Below are 20,376 nucleotides of genomic sequence, written 5' to 3'. Positions count from 1 at the left end.
CAGGAATTATTTGATAAATACACAGCCTATATAAAGAAGAAATTATGTATGTACAGTATAGTCGGGAAAATTAAGCCAAAACCAATTTGTGGAAAAAAAATCGACACGTATGCACATGCGCACACAGGTGTCTGCATAAGGCTTCATGGTCATGGTAGTCTTTCCTGGGGTAAGCACAAGTGTCCCGGGATTTGACTGCTACTTTTGTCCATTATTTGGGAGTGAGAAAGTTGGCAACCCTAACTGTAAAAGAGATGTTGTGGTGAGTTTAACCCTACTCAAACAAGGCCCCCCCCCCCCCCCGGTCGGCCGGTCTGCAAGATTATTGTCAATATTAAACCGGTCCGTGGTGCAAAAAATGTTGGGGACCCCTGGTTTAAAGAAAAACTCTCACACAAGACCATCAGATGTACAAAATAAAGGAACAAATCATGGAAACAGCAAAACTGTAAACAAGAACAGACAAAACATTACACATCAAACTGTATGGTGAGTCCACAACTACAAGTTGTGGAGGCAAGGGAAGCCAGTCCTGGAGCCAATGGCCCCAGACACAGACACCAGGTTAGTCAGTTTAGTGATGTGTCGATGGCTGCAGACCTTGATCAAATTGCGCAAATAGTAAAGCGCGTTCGGTACTGAGGACACTAAGTGTTAAACCGTAGCTAAAAGTGAGCCCACAGCCACTAGCCACGAGCCGCAGAAGCGATTGAACCTTGCAGTGTGCGATGCAGGTCTCCTGCACCTTCCTCCGCTGGCAGCAGCAAGAGCAGCAGTCAAATGCAGACAGACGGCGCTGAGCACCCGTTCATTTTCAGCTCTTGTCCTCGTCGATTTTTAATCTTGTGCAACACTTTAATCGGCACGGAATAATGGAGCTGACCATAGGTTCGTATTCCACCATTAAGAATTGATGCAGCAGATAACTGTACTCTATCCTGAATCCCCAGGAGATCACAGAAACGCCAGATCGTTCAGTCATCCCCAAAATACATTCTTAAAAGGCAAATTACATGCTTCAATCGATCCCTGTCCAGAAGAAGTATATTTAGAAAAAGGGGAAGAGTGTTCAATAGTTTAAAAGCTGTCTGCAAGGTTTTGCTGTTGGAAACTGGTGCTATCTTGCCGGGACATCACTAGTTAGTGATGCATCTTTATTTAAGAACGGCTGCAATGATGGGATTTAAGATTCAAGACTGTTTAATGTAATCTCCAGTGCACAAGCATAAAGGACAGCGAAACAATTGTTACTCCGGATCCAATGCAGCGCAAAAAAAACCACAATAACACAATTTAAAAAAAACACAAATAGGGACATCGTGGTAACAATTAGTGGGGCGCTATTACAACTTGGGGTGTTGGAATTCAGAGTTCAAATCTAGCTTCCTCTGTAAGCAAGTTGTGTGTGCCTTCCCATGTGTGTGGCTTTCCTCTGGGTGCTCTGGTTTCCTCCCACACTCCAAACATGTACCAGTTGGTGGGTAAACTTGTCATTGTAAAATGTCCTGTGATTAGGCAAGGGTTAAATTGGTGGGGAGCATCGTTCATGAGCTGGGAGGGCCTGTTTGACGCTGTACCGCTAAATAAATAAATTAATAAATAATACATAAGATGCCTTATAGTCATAGTCAGTCATACTTTATGACTATATATATATAGTATGTACATGTGTAAATTAGATAAGGTGACTGACAGGAAACAATGAAGAATGGACTATATTCCAAGAATAAGATGTACATAAAATCTATTTCTTTATTTTCTGGTGAATGCCTGCAAGAAGATGAATCTCAAGGTAGTATATGGTAACATATACATACCTTGATCATAACTTTACTTTGACTTTAACCAATCCATCTACATCAATCTCATTTGTATATCAAAGACTTCGAACAACAAGCAAGCAGCAACAGAAGATGAGAACATGGCTGGTGGGAATTCTGAGGGACAAGATCCATCCACATTTGGAAACCCGAGGAGAGATCACAAATGGCGTAGCTTTCTATACGGGAAATTGTGTCTCATGAATTTAACTGAGGTTTTGTTTTGAAATGGTGACTGATTAGGTTGAAGATTGTGTTCTGTGCTGTTCATGCTATGTTGGGGCCAGAATACCTGATGACACTGGCGGGCTGCCTCAGCACATTTTTGGGTAGTATTGCTTGTTATTGTCAGCAAATTTCACGATGTTTCGATGTACACGTGATAAATAAATCTGAACCTTGAATTCGTAAATGCAAAGCTGAAGTCACTGAGATGGGATTGTCCCATGTGGGGAGATCTGTAATCCCATGCATCACTTGTTCAGTCTGTTCTGGGCGTGTTAGTCAGACAGAACCCGTTTGCATGGGACCATCTGTTTGTCAGGGCTATGAATTGTTGCATCCTAGCTAAAGATCAAAGTAAATTTTTGTATAGAAGTACGTATATGTCATTACATACCCTAAGATTCATTTTTCTGTGGGCATTCTCAGCTAATCTATAGAGTAGTAACTCTAACAGGATCAATGAAAGATCAACCAGAAGACAACAAATTGTGCAAATGCAAATACAAACCCCATTTCCAGAGAAGCTGGGATATTTTCCAAAATGCAATAGAAACAAAAATCTGTGATATGTTAATTCACGTGAACCTTTATTTAACTGACAAAAGTATAAGGAAAAGATTTTCAATAGTTTTATTGACCAACTTAATTGTATTTTGTGCACATACACAAATTTAGAATTTGATGGCTGCAACACACTCAACAAAAGATGGGACAGAGGCATGTTTACCATTGTATTACTTCACCTTTCCTTTTAATAACACTTTTTAATCATTTTGGAACTGAGGATACTAATTGTAGTAGATTTGCAATTGGAAATTTTGTCCATTCTTGCTTGATATAAGACTTCAGCTGCTCAACAGTCTGTGGTCTCCGTTGTCTGATTCTCCTCTTCATGATGCACCATACATTTTCAATAGGAGATAGATCTGGACTGGCAGCAGGCCAGTCAAACACACGCACTCTGTGTCTACAAAGCCAAGCTGTTGTAGCCCGTGCAGAATGTGGTCTGGCATTGTCCTGCTGAAATAAGCATGGACATCCCGGGAAGATATGGCAACATATGTCTCTCTAAAATCCTAATATACACCTCAGAGTCAATGGTACCTTCACATACATGCAACTCACCCATGCCGTGGGCACTGATGCACCCCCATACCATCACAGATGCTGGCTTTTGTTCTTTCGCTGATAACAATCTGGATGGTCGTTTTGATCTTTGCCACAGAGAACTCAACGCCAGTTTTTTCTGAAAACTAGCTGAAATGTGGACTCATCTGACCACACGGTTCCACAGTCTTTCGGTCCATCTGAGATGAGTTCAGGCCCAGAGAACTCGCCAGCGTTTCTGCATAGAGTTGATATATGGCGTCCTCCTTGCGTAATACGGTTTCAAGTTGCATTTCTGGATGCAGCGACGGACTGTGTTGAGTGACAATGGTTTTCCGAAGTACTCCTGAGCCCAGGTGGCTATAATTGGCACAGTAGCATGACTTTTCTGGGCACTTTCCAATCTCATTTTAACTCTGTCTCAACTCTTGTTGAGTGTGTTGCAGCCATCAAATTCTAAATTTGTGTATATTTACAAAATACAGTTAAGTTGGTCAGTAAAACTATTGAAAATGTTTTCTTAGTACTTTTGTCAGTTAAATAAAGGTTCACGTGAATTAACATATCACAGATTTTTGTTTTTATTGCATTTTGGAAAATATCCCAACTTTTCTGGAAATGGGGTTTGTACAAATAAATGGCAATAAGTAACAAGAAGATGAAATAACAAGATAAAGGGTCTTTTAAAGTGAGATCATTGGTTGTGGGAACATCCTGATGGATGGGCAAGTGAGTGTTCGGTGGCTATAAAAAGCATTCACCACCACCCCCCAAAATTTTCATGTTTTATTGTTTTACAACATTGAATCACAATGGATTTAATTTAGGTGTTTTTGACTTGTGTCAAAGTGAAAACAGATCTGTACAAAGTGATTTAAATTAATTACAGATATAAAAAACAAAATAATCAATTGCATATGTATTCACCCCCTTCAAGTCAGTATTTAGTAGATGCATCTTTGGCAGCAATTACAACCTTGAGTCTGTGTGGACAGGTCACAATCACCTTTGCACATCTGGACACAGGAATTTTTTCCCTATTCTTCACAGAACTGCTCAAGCTCTGTTAGATTGCATGGAGATTGTGAGTGAACAGCCCTTTTCAAGTCCAGCCAAATATTCTCAACTGGATTGAGGTCTAGACTCTGACTTGGCCACTCTAGGGAATTAACTTTGTTTTTGAGCCATTCCTGTGTAGCTTTGGCTTTATGCTTGGGGTCTTTGTCTTGCTGGAAAACAAATCTCGCAAGTTGCAGTTCTTTTCCAGACTGCATCAGGTTTTCCTCCAGGAAATCCCTGCATTTTGCTGCATTCATTTTACCCTTTACCTTCACAAGCCTTCCAGGGCCTGCTGCAGTGAAGCATCCCCATAGCATGATGCAGCCACCACCATGCATCACAGTAGGGATGGTATGTTTTGATGTACAGTGCTTGGCGTATGCCAAACATAGCATTTAGTCTGATAGCCAAAGACCTCTATTTTGGTTACATCAGACCAGCTTCTTCCAGCTGACTTCAGAGTCTCCCAGATGCCTTCTGATAAACTCTAGTTGAGATTTCAGGTGAGTTTTTTTTCCCCACAGTGTCTTTCTCTTTGCCACTCTCCCATAAAGCTGTGACTGATGAGGCACCCGGGCAACAGTTGTTGTATGCGCAGTCTCTCCCCTCTCTGCCGGTGAAGCTTGTAACTCCTCCAGAGTTGTCATAGGTCTCTTGGTGGCCTCCCTCACTAGTCACATTCTTGCATGGTCACTCAGTTTTTGAGGACAGCCTGCTCTAGGCAGATTCACAGCTGTGCCCTATTCTTTCCATATCTTGGTGGTTAACTTAACTGTACTCCAAGGGATAGTCAGTGATTTGGAAATTTTCTTGTATCCATCGCCTGACTTGTGCTTTTCAGTAACATTTCTGTGGAGTTGCTTGGAGTGTTCTTTTGTCAACATGGTGTAGTTTTTGCCAGGACACTGACTTATCAGCAGTTGGACCTTCCAGATTCAGGTGTATTTTTACTACAATCAATTGATAAACCTTAACTGCACACAGGTGATCTCCATTTAACTAATTATGTGACTTTTAAAACCTATTGGCTGCACCAGTGATGATTTGGTGTGTCATATCAGAGGGAGTGAATACATATGCAATCAATTATTTTGTATTTTATATTTGTAATTAATTTAGATTACTTTGTAGAGATCTGTTTTCACTTTGACATGTCTTTTCTGTTGATTAGTGTCAAAAAAGCGAAATTATATCCACTGTGATTCAATGTTGTAAAACAATAAAACATGAAAACTTCCAAGGTGGGTGAATACATGGGCACTGTAGTTATCCCTTTTTGTTCAACAGCCTGATGGTCGAGGTGCTGTTTACATGATACACAAGCCAGGGCTGTACGATATGGAGAATAGCATGCAGCAGGCTGCCCCTCTCCACACAGCTGTTGAATCTAAATAATGGTAGAGGCTGAGAGTGTTTGGCACAGGCATCATCGCTGGAGTTGCCTGTCATTGTTGACCATAACGTAGGACTGCCTTCGGGACTCCAGCTCTGAATTTTTCCTCGGGGCTCACTGCCAAAGTCTTCCCCGTGAGCGCGTGGAGCTGCGAGGCAGAGAAGGTTTGAGATCAGAGCTTTCCTTCTCCTAAACGAGCTGCCAGCCATGGCTGTTGAGCCTCATATGCTCAAGTGATGGCGCTGCCTTTGCCCCTTTTCTTGTCGTTTGAATTTGTTTCACTGGGCTCACTGGCTTAGCCACGCGTGAAGGCCAGGAGTTAGACATGGTTGTGAGAGGCTAAAGATGCATGCCATTGGGAGCATTTAATAGGGAGTGGGAGCTGACCTCCACTACGTTTTCCACACCCCCAATTCCTTGGCTGTGGCAATCTTGAGGAACTGTTTGTATGACTGTTAGCTGTTTATCATTTTCCACAGATATGGAGGAAAGCAGTCTGAACCCATCGGTGAATGCAGCTGTCCATGAAATCCCAGTGCTTCCCGAAATGCGGAGTCGGGAGGAACTCCTGCAGCGTGAGTCCCATCTTCAGTTGTATCCACTAAATGCTGGAGGAATGCAGCAGGTCGGGCAGTCTCTATGGAGAGGAATAAACAATCGATATTTCACATCGAGACCTTTCATCAAGGCTCAAGTCGCCTGAAATATTGACTGTTAATTCTGCCTGATCTGCTGAGTTCCTTCAGTATTTGGTATGTTGTTCTCTGGGGTTTTGGCATCTGTAGAACCTCTTGGATTTATGATTTTTGATCCCATTTTGTCTTGCCACTTCCCACCGGCTTATTTTCCCTGTTTCATTCCTGTAGAATTAGATAACATGCCTGCAGGGTTAGTGCTTTGTTCAGGGTGTCAGATGTGGGAATCCTGGGAGACTTCCAGCCTCACTGATGGCCACATCTGCACCAGGTGCACCGAGTTGCAGCTCCTCAGAGACCGTGTTAGGGATCTGGAGCTGCAGCTTGATGACCTACTGCTTATAAGGGAAAGTGAAGAGGTGATAGACAGGAGCTACAGGAAGGTAGTCATCCCTAGGCTACAGGGGTCGGAAAACTGGGTCACTGTCAAGAGAGGGAAGGGAAATGCCCGGATAGTGGAGAGCACCCCTGTGGCTGTCCCCCTCAGCAACAAATATCTTGTTCTGGATGCTGTTGAGGGGGATGACCTGATGGGGGACGCCCACGGTGACCGGGTCTCTGGCACTAAGCCTGGCGCTGTTGTGCAGGAGAGAAGGACGGTGAAGAGAAATGTGGTAGTCGTAGGGGATTCCATAGTCAGGGGAACGGACAGGAGATTCTGTGAGCCTGATAGAGATACCCGCATGGTGTGTTGCCTCCCAGGTGCCAGGGTATGGGATGTCTCGGATCGGGTCCTGAATATTCTGAAGGGGGAGGGTGAGCAGCCAGTTGTCTTGGTACATGTTGGTACCAATGACATAGATAGGACAAAGGAGGAGGTCCTGAAGAGAGATTTCCAGGAGTTAGGAAGGAAGCTGAGAAGCAGGACCTCCAGGGTAGTAATCTCGGGATTGCTACCTGTGCCACGTGCTAGCGAGGGCAAGAGTAGTCGGACCAGGCAGATAAATGCGTGGCTGAGAGACTGGTGTAGGGGGCAGGGCTTCAGATTCTTGGATAATTGGGGTCTTTTCTGGGGGAAGTATGAACTGTTCAAAAAGGACAGGTTACACCTGAACCCGAAGGGGACCAATATACTGGCGGGAAAGTTTAATAGAGCTGTTAGGGAGGGTTTAAACTAATTTGGCAGGGGGCTGGGAACCGGAATGATAGAGCGGAGGAAGGGGAAAACAGAAATAAATCTAAGATAGTGAGCAGTAAAGATGTCAGGAAAGACAGGCAGGTGATGGGGCAAATTTGTAGCCATTGGGATGAGTTGCAGTGAAATCAAAGCAAAAAGTATCAAATACTGGTCTTAAGGTGTTGTACTTAAATGCACGCAGCATAAGGAATAAGGTGGATGATCTTGTTGTACAGCTACAGATTGGCAGGTATGATATTGTGGCCATCACTGAGACCTGGCTAAAGGATGCACGTCTCTGGGAGCTGAACGTCCAAGGATACACCGTGTTTCAGAAGGATAGGAAGGTAGGCAGAGGGGGAGGCGTGGCTTTATTGGTAAGAAATGATATTAAATCATTAGAAAGAGGTGATATAGGATCGGAAGGTGCAGAATCTTTATGGGTTGAGCTAAGGAATAGCAGGGGTAAAAGGACCCTGATGGCAGTTATTTATAGGCCTCCAAACAGCTGCAGGGATGTGGACTACAAATTACAACTGGAAATAGAAAAGGCTTGTCAGAAGGGCAGTGTTATGATAATTGTGGGGGATTTTAACATGCTAGTAGATTGGGAAAATCAGGTCAGCACTGGATCTCAAGAGAGAGAATTTGTGGAATGTCTGCGAGATGGCTTTTTAGAACAGCTTGTTGTTGAGCCTACTAGGGGATCGGCTGTACTGGATTGGGTATTGTGTAGTGAACCGGAGGTGATTGGAGAGATTGAGGTGAAGGAACCTTAGGAGGCAGTGATCATAACATGATTGAGTTCACTGTGAAATTAGAAAAAGAGAAGCTGAAATCTGATGTGTCGGTATTTCAGTGGAGGAAAGGAAATTACAGTGGCATGAGAAAGGAACTGGCCAAAGTTGACTGGAAAGAGACACTGGCGGGAAAGACGGCAGAGCAGCAGTGGCTGGAGTTTATGTGAGAAATGAGGAATGTGCAAGACAGGTATATTCCAAAAAAGAAGAAATTTTCGAGTGGAAAAAGGATGCAACCGTGGTTGACAAAAGAAGTCAAAGCCAAAGTTAAAGCAAAAGAGAGGGCATACAAGGAAGCAAAAATTAGTGGGAAGGGAGAGGATTGGGAAGTTTTTAAAACCTTACAAAAGGAAACCAAGAAGGTCATTAAGAGAGAAAAGATTAACTATGAAAGGAAGCTAGCAAATAATATCGAAGAGGATACTAAAAGCTTTTTCAAGTATATAAAGAGTAAAAGACAGGTGAGAGTAGATATAGGACCGATGGAAAATGATGCTGGAGAAATTGAAATGGGAGATGAGGAGATGGCAGAGGAACTGAACAAGTATTTTGCATCAGTCTTCACTGAGGAAGACAGCAGTATACTGGACACTCAAGGGTGGCAGGGAAGAGAAGTGTGCGCAGTCACAATTACGACAGAGAAAGTACTCAGGAAGCTGAATAGTTTAAAGGTAGATAAATCTCCTGGACCAGATGGAATGCACCCTCGTGTTCTGAAGGAAGTAGCTGTGGAGATTGCAGAGGCATTAGCGATGATCTTTCAAAAGTCGATAGATTCTGGCATGGTTCCGGAGGACTGGAAGATTGCAAATGTCACTCCGCTATTTAGGAAGGGGGCAAGGAAGCAAAAAGGAAATTATAGACCTGTTAGCTTGACATCCGTGGTTGGGAAGTTGTTGGAGTCGATTGTCAAGGATGAGGTTACAGAGTACCTGGAGGCATATGACAAGATAGGCAGAACTCAGCATGGTTTCCTTAAAGGAAAATCCTACCTGACAAACCTATTACAATTTTTTGAGGAAATTACCGGTAGGCTCAACAAGGGAGATGCAGTGGATGTTGTATATTTGGATTTTCAGAAGGCCTTTGACAAGGTGCCACACATGAGGCTACTTAACAAGATAAGAGCCCATGGAATTACGGGAAAGTTACATACGTGGATAGAACGTTGGCTGATTGGCAGGAAACAGAGAGTGGGAATAAAGGGATCCTATTCTGGTTGGCTGCCGGTTACCAGTGGTGTTCCGCAGGGATCAGTGTTGGGGCCGCTTCTTTTTACATTGTACATCAACGATTTAGATTATGGAATAGATGGCTTTGTGGCTAAGTTTGCTGACGATATGAAGATAGGTGGAGGGGCCGGTAGTGCTGAGGAAATGGAGAGTCTGCAGAGAGACTTGGATAGATTGGAAGAATGGGCAGAAAAGTGGCAAATGAAGTACAATGTTGGAATGTGTATGGTTATGCACTTTGGCAGAAAGAATAAATGGGCAGACTATTATTTAAATAGGGAAAGAATTCAAAGTTCTGAGATACAACGGGACTTGGGAGTCCTCGTACAGGATACTCTTAAAGTTAATTGCCAGGTTGAGTCAGTAGTGAAGAAGGCGAATGCAATGTTGGCATTCATTTCTAGAGGAATAGAGTATAGGAGCAGGGATGTGATGTTGAGGCTCTATAAGGCGCTGGTGAGACCTCACTTGGAGTACTGTGGGCAGTTTTGGTCTCCTTATTTAAGAAAGGATGTGCTGACGTTGGACAGGGTACAGAGAAGATTCACTAGAATGATTCCGGGAATGAGAGGGTTAACATATGAGGAACGTTTGTCCGCTCTTGGACTGTAGTCCTTGAAGTTTAGAAGAATGAGGGGAGACCTCATTGAAACATTTCGAATGTTAAAAGGCATGGACAGAGTGGATGTGGCAAAGCTGTTTCCCATGATGGGGGAGTCTAGTACGAGAGGGCATGACTTAAGGATTGAAGGGCACCCTTTCAGAACAGAAATGCAAAGAAATTTTTTTAGTCAGAGGGTGGTGAATCAATGGAATTTGTTGCCACGGGCAGCAGTGGAGGCCAAGTCATTGGGTGTATTTAAGGCAGAGATTGATAGGTATCTGTGTAGCCAGGGCATCAAAGGTTATGGTGAGAAGGCAGGGGAGTGGGACTAAATAGGAGAAAATGGATCAGCTCATGATAAAATGGCGGAGCAGACTCGATGGGCCGAATGGCCTACTTCTGCTCCTTTGTCTTATAGTCTTATGGTCTTATGGGTTGGGGTCAGGGTGAGTTATTGGGAAGGATGAGGAGACAGCACATTGAGGGAATGGGGCAAAGGGCAGGGATTGGCTTGGTTTGGAGATATGGGACAGTGATTACAGCGGGTCAAAAAATGATGTGAATAAGACCAAGGTTTACTATCACTGACATAAGTCATGAAGTTTGTTCTTCTGTAGCACCAATACATAAAAACTGCTATAAATTGTGGTTCAGAATACAGAAAAAATAAAGCGGGAGAAGAAAGTGAAAGTGAAAAAGTAATGTGCAAGAATTCATAGATTGTTCAGAAATTTGATGGAAGAGAGGAAGAGGCTGCTCGTAAAATGTCGAGTGTGTGTCTTCAGGCTCCTGTACCATCTCTCTGATGTTAGTAATGAGAAGAGGGCATGTCCCAGATGGAGCGGGTCCTTCTTGATGGAATGCTGTCTTCCTGAAACGTCACCTTTTAAAATGTCCTTGGTGGTGGGGAGGCCAGCGCCCATGGTGGAGCTGAGTTGGGGTGTTATGCTGGGGTCAGCTGGAAAGGAGGTGAGGTTGTGCTTGAAAGCAATATGTGGGGGTTGGAGGGGGGGGGGGCGGCAAAGCTGTGCTTGAATACGATGGCTCAAAGCAATCACGAGGCAGTTCCTGATCTTACTTTTGCCCCGGTGTTGGGGGTAGTCTTGCAGCTGTTGGTGGGAATGGGAAGTGATGGGGACGGGCAGGAGAGGTGTGCACCCGGTGGAAACCCCTGTGGTCACAGGGAGAAGATAAACTCCTCACAGATAGTTATAAACACCAAAGATTCAGCAGACACTGGACACCCAGAGCAACACACAGAAAATGCTGGCGAAACTCAGCAGGTCAGGCTGCATCTGTGGAGAGGAATAAGCAGTTGACGTTCGGGACCAAGACCCTTCATCAGGACTGGAAAGGAAGGGGGAAGAAGCCAGAATAATGTAGTGGGGCGAGGAGGCTGAGACGAGGAAATCTGCAGATGCTGGAAATCCAAGCAGCGCACACAAAATGCTGGAGGAACTCAGCAGCATCTATGGAAAAGAGGAAACAGTCGATGTTTTGGGCCAAGATCTTTCATCGGGACTGGACAAAAAATGATGAGGTCAGAGTAAGAATGTAGGGGGAGGGGAGGAAGAATTACAGGGTAGTAGGTCAAACTGGGAGAGTGGGAAGATGAGGTAAGGAGCTGGGAAGAATTAGTGAAAGAGATAATTGACTGGAGAAGGGGCTGGAGGGGAGAGGATGCCATGGAAGAGAATGGGGAGAAGCACCAGAGGGAGGTGATGGGCAGGTCAGGAGATGAGGTGAGAGAGGAAATGGGGATGGTGTCGGGGAGGGAGGTGCCATTACTGGAAGTTTGAGAAATCAAGGTTCAAACCTTCAGGTTGGAGGCCAGTCTGTTGGGGTCATCTACCGTATCTGGTGCTCCTGGTGTGGCCTCGGTGAGACACGATGTTGATTGGGAGATCGCTTTACTGAGCACCTATGCTCTGTCCACCAGAAAAAGCAGGATCTCCCAGAGGCCCCCCATTTTAATTCTACTAACCATTCCCATTCCGACCTGCCAGTCCATGGCCTCCTGCTGCTGTGATGAGGCCACACTCAGGTTGGAGGAGCAACATCTTGTATTCTGTCTTGAGTAGCCTCCAACCTGATGGCGTAAGCATCGACTTCTTGAACTTCCAGTAATGACTCCCCCTCCCCTTTTCACCATTCCCCACCCCAATTCCCCCCTCTCATCTTGCCTCCTTACCTGTCCATCACCTGTGGCTGGTGCTCCTCCCCCTTCCCTTTCTTCCATGGCCTTCTGCCCTCTCCTATCAGATTCCCCCTTCTCCACCCCTTTATCCCTTTCATCAATCAACTTCCCAGCTCTTTACTCCACCCCTCTCCCTCTCCCAATTTCACCTATCACCTACTACCCTATATTTCTTCCTCCCCTCCCCCCACCTTCTTACTTGGACTTCATCTTTTTTGTCCCAGTGAAGGATCTTAGCCCAAAACATCGACTGTTTCCTCTTTTCCATAGACGCTGCCTGGCCTGCTGAGGTGATGGTTGAAACAGATGAGGGGAGAGGGGATGAAGTGGGAAACTGGAAGGTGATTGGTGGAAAAGGTAAAGGACCGAGGAAGAAGGAATCTGATGGGAGAGGATGGTAGTCTGTGGGAGAAAGGGACAGCAGAAGGTGGTGATGGGCCGGTGAGGAGATGTGCAGGGGCAAGAGGGGAACCAGAATGGGGAATAGAAAAAGGGGGAAGGGAGAAATTACTGGAAGTTAGAAAAATCATTGCTCATGCTTTACAGACAGTGGCAAAATTGAACCCCAATCGCTGGTGTCCCGTAGCATTGTGCTAATGGCTATGATGCTGTGCTACCACGTTTGCATGGGACGTCACTGCAGTCACTGTAGGGTGGATGCTGGTGAGGACTGAGATATTCCTTGTGTCTGAGTGCCTATTGTTACCCTCGGCCATTAGGCTCCGTAATAAGTCAACCTAAAGCTAGGGAAGTGATGACCCCCTCCTGTTAGACTGTCTGTGGTAACTTATTTTTTATTCTTTCTCCATCTCTTTTTGTACCTGTGTACTTGCAATGCTACTGTGACACTGTAATTTCCTTTGGGGTCAATAAGGTATCTCTATATCTATGTACGTGTCTCCGCAGATCGCTGCCAGCTTTCACTGGACCCCAAAACAGTGCAGAAGGAGCTGTGCCTGAGTGACAGCAACCAGCGGGTGACCAACATCTACCCAAGGTCGGAGGAGTACGAGTCCTGCCCCGAGAGGTTCGACGTGTGCTCCCAGGTGCTGTGCTGCGAGCCCCTGAGCATCAGCCAGTTCTACTGGGAGGTGGAGCTGAACGACGGCGACGCTATGATCGGGGTCACCCACGCCCGGATCCGCCGCAAGGGCTCGGACAATTGCTGCATCCTGGGCCGCAACCCCTACTCCTGGTGCGTGGAGTTCTGGTACAACAACGTCTCGGCCTGGCACGACAATGAGGAGACGAGGCTGCAGGTGGGGAGGTATGGGCGGATTGGGGTGTGCCTGAACTGCCCGGCGGGCACCCTCACCTTCTATGGAGTGGCTGAGCAGATTGCCCTCATCCACCAGTTCCACGCCTCCTTCACTGAACCCATGTACCCGGCCTTCTGGGTCTACTGTGATACCACACTCAGCATCTCCCAGTGCCCCTGAACTCTGACCCCCCCCCAAACCGGGCGACCTTTCGCAGTGGAGCACTTTCTGAAGGACAAACGCAGCAGCCAGCTGACTTTCCTTCTCCTGCGATCTGTGGTATGAGAATCTGGCGCAGGTGCTACAAGGATGCCTCTGCTGTCCCGGGGTTTTCCTCATGTCATCTTCAACAGTGGCAGTAAAGACGGACAATGCTGTAAATTCTCAGCAGGTCAAGCAGCACTTCCAGTGAGGGAAGCCAGGTTAAGTCGCTGAGAGGACTGGGGAGAGATGGATAGGATGAAATGAATATCTCCAATAGGATGGGTTAATGTGGCACTTAGAAGTAGATTACTTCTACAAATGTGTTAAAGTGTTCCTTGTGGAACTGTAGTAGGGCGTGCCCAATAGGTCAGACGATACTAGGCGAGAGAGCACAATAGATGGTGTAGATGCTGAAAGGGGCAGTTCTGATATAGGGAGAGTGAAAGCAAGTTGGAAAATCCGATATTGAGCCCGAAGGCTGTACCAGGCCCAGACGGAGGATGATAGACCTTTCTACATACGAGGGGCCATTCTGCATCCTTGTGCTGGGCCTTACCGTGTCAGTGCAGAAAGTAACTGATTTCTGGCACATTTTATTGCCCTCTGTTGCTGAAGCTTTGCTGAGGCTTAGAGGCGAAGACACTGAGGTGATGTTGGGTTTTCCTCCTCGAATCTGGATCAGGTTTATTCCCACTGACTCGTATGTTTTGAAGTCAGTTGTTGTGCTGCAGCCGTACAGTGCAAAGACACAGAATGACTGTGAACTACCAAATAAACGATGCAACAAATAACCATAAGACCATAAGACAAAGGAGCAGAAGTCGGCCATTTGGCCCATCGAGTCTGCTCTGACATTTTATCATGATCTGATCCATTCTCCTATTGAGTCCCACTCCCCCGCCTTCTCACCATAACCTTTGATGTCCTGGCTACTTAGATACCTATCAATCTCTGCCTTAAATACATCCAATGACTTGGCCTCCACTGCCACCCGTGGCAACAAATTCCATAAATTCACCACCCTCTGACTAAAAAAATTTCTTCGCATTTCTGTTCTGAATGGGCGCCCTTCAAACCTTAAGTCATGCCCTTTCGTACTAGACTCCCCCATCATGGGAAACAACTCTGCCACATCCACTCTGTCCATGCCTTTTAACATTCAAAATGTTTCTATGAGGTCTCCCCTCATTCTTCTAAACTCCAAAGAATACAGTCCAAGAGCGGACAAACGTTCCTCATATGTTAACCCTCTCATTCCCGGAATCATTCTAGTGAATCTTCTCTGCACCCTCTCCAACGTCAGCACATCCTTTCTTAAATAAGGAGACCAAAACTGCCCACAGTACTCCAAGTGAGGTCTCACCAGCGCCTTATAGAGCCTCAACCAGGTAGTATTGGTGGGTTTATTAACCTGTCAGAAATTTGATGGCAGAAGGTCGTAGTCAGAAATTCATAAAAGCATACCCCTTGGGCTGGGTACCTTTGATGTACCCAGTCCTATCGGCCTGCTCCTGCCTCCTAGCCCTCTATACCCACCCATGTACTTCTGCCATATACTTCTCTTAAATGTTGAAATTGAAGCCACATTCACCACTTCTGCTGTCAGCTTGTTCCACACTCACCAGCTTCTGAGTGAAGATGCTGCCCTTGGCTGCCCCCGGTAGTAGATGTTTGCCTCTCCGACTGGAGGCCTGTGACTTTTTGCAGTGCCGCAGGGATTGGTGCTGGGTCTGTTGTTTGCCGTCTCTATCAGCAACTCAGTTGATGATGTGGTTAACTGGATCAGGAAATTTGCAGATGACACCAAGGTTGGGGATGTAGCGGGCAGTGAGGAAGACTGCCATGGCTTGCAGGGGGATCTGGATCAGCTGGGAAAAATGGGATGAAAAATGGTAGTGGGAATTTAATGCAGATAAGTGTGTGGTGTTGCACTTAGGCAGGACCAACAAGAGTAGGTCTTGTACAGTGAATGGTAGGGCACTGAGGAGTGAGGTAGAACAAAGCGATCTAGGAATACAGATCCATAATTCATCGAAAGTGGCATCATGGGTAGATATGTTGGTAAAGAAAGCTTTTGGCACATTGGCCTTCATAAATCAATGCATTAAGTATAGATAGGATATTATGTTGAAATTGTTTAAAACATCGATGAGGCTAAGTTTGGAGTATTGTATGCAGTCGTTGGTCACCAACTTACAGGAAAGATGTAATCAAGGTTGAAAGAATACTGAGAAAATTTACATGAATGTTGCTGGGTCTGGAGTACCTGAGTTATAAGGAAAGATTGAATAGGTTAGGACAGTGTTCCTATGAGAGCAGGAAAGTGAAAGGAGATTTGATAGAGGTATGCAAAATTATGAGGGGTAAAGATAGGGTAATTGCAAGTAGGCTTTTTCCACTGAGGTTGGGTGGGACTAAAAATAGAGGTCATATAACCATATAACAATTACAGCACGGAAACAGGCCATCTCGGTCCTTCTAGTCCGTGCTGAACTCTTACTCTCACCTAGTCCCACCGACTTGCACTCAGCCCATAACCCTCCATTCCTTTCCTGTCGATATAGCTGTCCAATTTAACTTTAAATGACAACATCGAACCTGCCTCAACCACTTCTGCTGGAAGCTCGTTCTACGCAGCTACCACTCTCTGAGTAAAGAAGATCCCCCTCGTGTTACCCCTAAACTTTTGCCCCTTAAATCTCAACTCGTGTCCTCTTGTTTGAATCTCCCCCACTCTCAATGGAAATGGGTTAAGGGTGAAAAGTTTAAGGGCAACATGAGGGGAAACTTCTTCACTCAGAGGGTAATTAGAGTGTGAATAAGCTGCTGACATAGTGGGGTACATGTAAGCTTGATTTTCAATGTTTAAGTGACATTTGGATAGTTACAAAGATGGGAGGGGTACGAAGGGCTCTGGTCCCAGTGCAAATTGATGGGAATAAGCAGTTTAAGTGGTTAGGCATGGACTAGATGGGACGAAGGGCCTTTTTCTGTGCTCTACTTTTCTATCACTGTAAACATTTCATCTTTCATCCTTAACCTATGACATCTAGTTCTAGTTTCACCGAATCTCAGTGGAAAAAAGCCTACTTGCATTTACCCTTTATAATTTCGTGTACCTCTATCAAATCTCCCCTCATTCTCCTACGCCCCAGGGAATAAAGTCTGAACCTGTTCAACCTTTCCCAAAACGGTGCCCTGTTAGGAGAAGAAGCTGCTCGTAGAATGTTGGGTCTAATCTCCTCTATGTCCTCCCTGCTGGTCGCCCTGGAAAGGGAGCATGGCTTGGGTGGTGAGGGCACTTGGTGATGTCTGTCCACACGCTCCGTGATTATCACTGTGCACTGGTTTTGAATATTTACTATTGGACCATGGAGACAGCTCAGCCTTGTCCCAACCAAACATTTCTTCTGGACTCCATCATTCTGCAGTTATTTCTCTGACACTGGTTGATCTCTTTCCAGTTCCCTGTCCTTATCTGGTTCACCCTCACTCGTATAGCGTATGGTCTTAAGGCATGGTATACAATGTCTTGATACTTCCATCCCCTGCTGGGAAGACCCAAGGGACTGTACTTGAGTTCATGAGGCAAGTTGGGCTTCTTTGTCTTCCTTGAAAAGAGATCCAATCAGTTCCTCTGCACTCGCACAACCCATGGGTGAACTTGTTCTCACAGTCGTGGAGCTGTACAGCACAGAAAGAAGCCCTTTGGCCCATCTGGTCTGTGCTGAACTGTTATTTTGTCTCATCCCATTGACCTGCGTCTGAGCCATAGCCATTCATACCTCTCCCATCCAGGTACCTTCCCAGCTTCTCTTTAATGCTTCAATCCAGAAGCATCCACTGTTTCTGCTGGCTGCTCGTTCCACACTCACACCACCCTGTGAGTGAAGGACTTTCCCCCCAGCTTCCTCTTAAATATTTCACCTTTCAGCCTTGCCCATGACCTCTATTTGTAGTCCCACCCAACCTCCATATAAAAAGCCTGCTTGCATTTACCCTATCTATACCCCTCAGAGCTTTGTATACCTCGGTCAAATGTCCCCTCAAGCTTCTACATTTCAAGCAAAGTTGAACGATTCAATATTCCCTTGTAACTCAGGTTTTCCACAGCCACAACATCGCTGTCATTCTCAGTACTCCTCCAGTCTGATGTGTGGGGCATGTCACCTTCTTCACTCAGGGCTCTGGTCCAGGTGCAGGTTGATGGGACCAGGCAGAGTTAATCAGCATGGAGTAGATAGGCCGAAGGGCCTGTTTCTGTTCAGAAGTGTTCTGTGACTCTCTGTTCCATATTCTTGCTAGTGTCAACATGCACCATAGACACGACAGCAAAAAACTGCCCCAACCACCTCGTGATATTATCTAGCCTCACCCTATTGGAGATATTCCATGTATTCAACCCCACTCAATCCCAGTTCTCCTCCACTCAAAATTAGCTTGTGTTCTTGGAGGCACAGGAGACTGTTGATCATAAGATATAGGAGCAGGTTTTAGGCAATTTGGCCTGCTAAATCTTCCCCACCATTCTATCATGGCTGCTTTATTAACCCTCCTAACCCCATTCTCCTGCCCTCTCCCCATAACCTTTGATGCTCTAACTAATCAAGACCCTATCAACCTCAGTTTTAAATATACCCAATCAGTTTCTCTCTACAACTCCTATGGCAATTGGTGGGAGGGCAGGGAGAAGAAATAACCTGAAGTTAGAGAAAAAAAGATGTTTAAGCCATCAGGTTGGAGACTCCGGGAGTGGCCTCACCGTAGCAGTGAGGGATGCCGTGGACGGATATATCAGATTGAGAATGGCAAGTAACTCTGGCAAAAGAAACTCCTCCACACCTCTGTTCTAAAGGGATGTTCTTTCATTCTGCAACTGTGGCCTCTAGGACTATAGACTCCCCCACTATAGGAAATACCCTCGCCACATACACTCTGTCTAGTCCATTCAGCAGGTTTCAATTAGATCACCTTCATTCTTCTAAACTCCAGCAATTAGAGATCCAGAGCCATCCAATAGTCCTCATACATTAACCCTTTCATTTCTGGAATACATCTTGTGAACTTCTGCTGTCCAATGCCAGTACATCTTTTCTGATATAAGGGCCCAAAACTACTCTCAATATTCTGAGTCCAGTCTGACCAGTGCCTTATACAGCCTCACCATTACATCCCTGCTTTTGTGTTCTAGTCCTCTTGAAATGAAGGCTAAAATTACATTTGTCTTCCTTACTACCAACGCAACTTGCAAGTTAAACTTTAGCGAATCCTTCACAAGGACTGCCAAATTTTTTTGCACCTCTGATTTTTGAATTTTCTCTCTCCCCCCCCCCCCCCCGGCCATTTAGGACAGCGTCTACACCTTTATTCCATCTTCCAAAATGGATGACTATATACTTCCATCCACTGTATTCCATCTGCCACTTCTTTAGTCCATTATCCCAATCTTTCTTAAGTCCGAAACAGTTCTGCATTGTCCCTGCTTCCTCAACACGACCTGCCCCTCTCTTTGTGATGTCTGCAAACATGGCCAAAAAGCCTTCAATTCTGTCAGACAGATCATTGATGTACAACATGAAAGGAAGTGGCCCCAATACTGGTCCCTGCGGAACACCACTGGCAGCTGTGTTAGCATGGGCTCTTGTTTAGCAGCCTCATATATGTCACCTTGTCAGATTTTCTGAAAATCCAAGTAAACAACATCCACTGACTCTCCTTTGTCTATCCTGCTGGGTTATTTCCTCAAAGAATTCCAATAGGTTTGTCAGGTAAGATTTCCCCTTTAGGACATGTTCTGACTTTGGCATATTTTATCATGTGCTTCCAAGTACCTCAAAACTTCATCCTTAATAATGGACTGCAACATCTTCCCAACCACTGAAGTCATGCTAACTGATGCTTTGACAAAGGCCTTCTGTCTCTGGGATTAACTCAGCTTCTCTCTCTGTAGATGCTGGTTAACCTGCTGATTCTTTTCAACGTACTCAGTTTTATGTCAGGTTTTAGTCATCTGCACTTTTTTATATAGCACCTATTGAAGTTGTATCCAGAATATTCAGTATTTATTGATGTAGTTACATTTCAATAATAGCAAGGTTATTCTCTGCGCTAATTTTGATATTCCAGAACTGCATACTGTAGAGGTGTCACTATGTATTGGAGTACTTGTGTCAGTGTGCACTGCTGGAGAACTGAATAAATTTGAATGTGTATCAGGCATCGCAAGAGTTGTCTGCCCTTCTTTCTTTGGGACCTACCCTGACGTTCGTTGTTGGGACCTCTGCAGAAGACCCTTTCCCGCTCCGTGACCCCCCCCCCGCCCCCATGGACCTCTCTCCGTGTAACGTAACACTATCCCCCCCAAATATCCCTCTTTTTGCCCCAGGACCTCACATATCGACCTTTCTGTCTGCTGACCCCTCTTGCTGCACCAGAAGGTTGCCCGTGGAGCCCAGTTCTTGCACCTGAACCCCCCTCTCTCTCTCTCTCTCTCTCTCCCCCTGTGCCAGGTCCTCCCCGTTAGACCCCTCTCTACGCCACGACCTGCTCCGTGGATTCAGCAGGCCAGGCAGCATCCCTAGGAAGAGGTACAGTCGATGTTTTGGGCTGAGACCCTTTGTCAGGACTAACTGAAGGAAGAGCTAGTAAGAGATATGAAAGTGGG

The 20,376-nt window shown here is 45.5% G+C and overlaps 1 pseudogene; it reads left to right on the top strand.

Annotated features, from left to right (window-relative positions):
- Nucleotides 1-19,925, top strand: part of LOC140201122 (tripartite motif-containing protein 16-like) — a 33,506-nt pseudogene extending 13,581 nt beyond the window's left edge.
- Nucleotides 19,926-20,376: the final 451 nt, after the last annotated feature.

Source organism: Mobula birostris, chromosome 8 (genome assembly GCF_030028105.1).
Source record: "Mobula birostris isolate sMobBir1 chromosome 8, sMobBir1.hap1, whole genome shotgun sequence".
Lineage (NCBI taxonomy): Eukaryota > Metazoa > Chordata > Chondrichthyes > Myliobatiformes > Myliobatidae > Mobula > Mobula birostris.
This window is presented reverse-complemented; position numbering and strand designations above follow the sequence as displayed.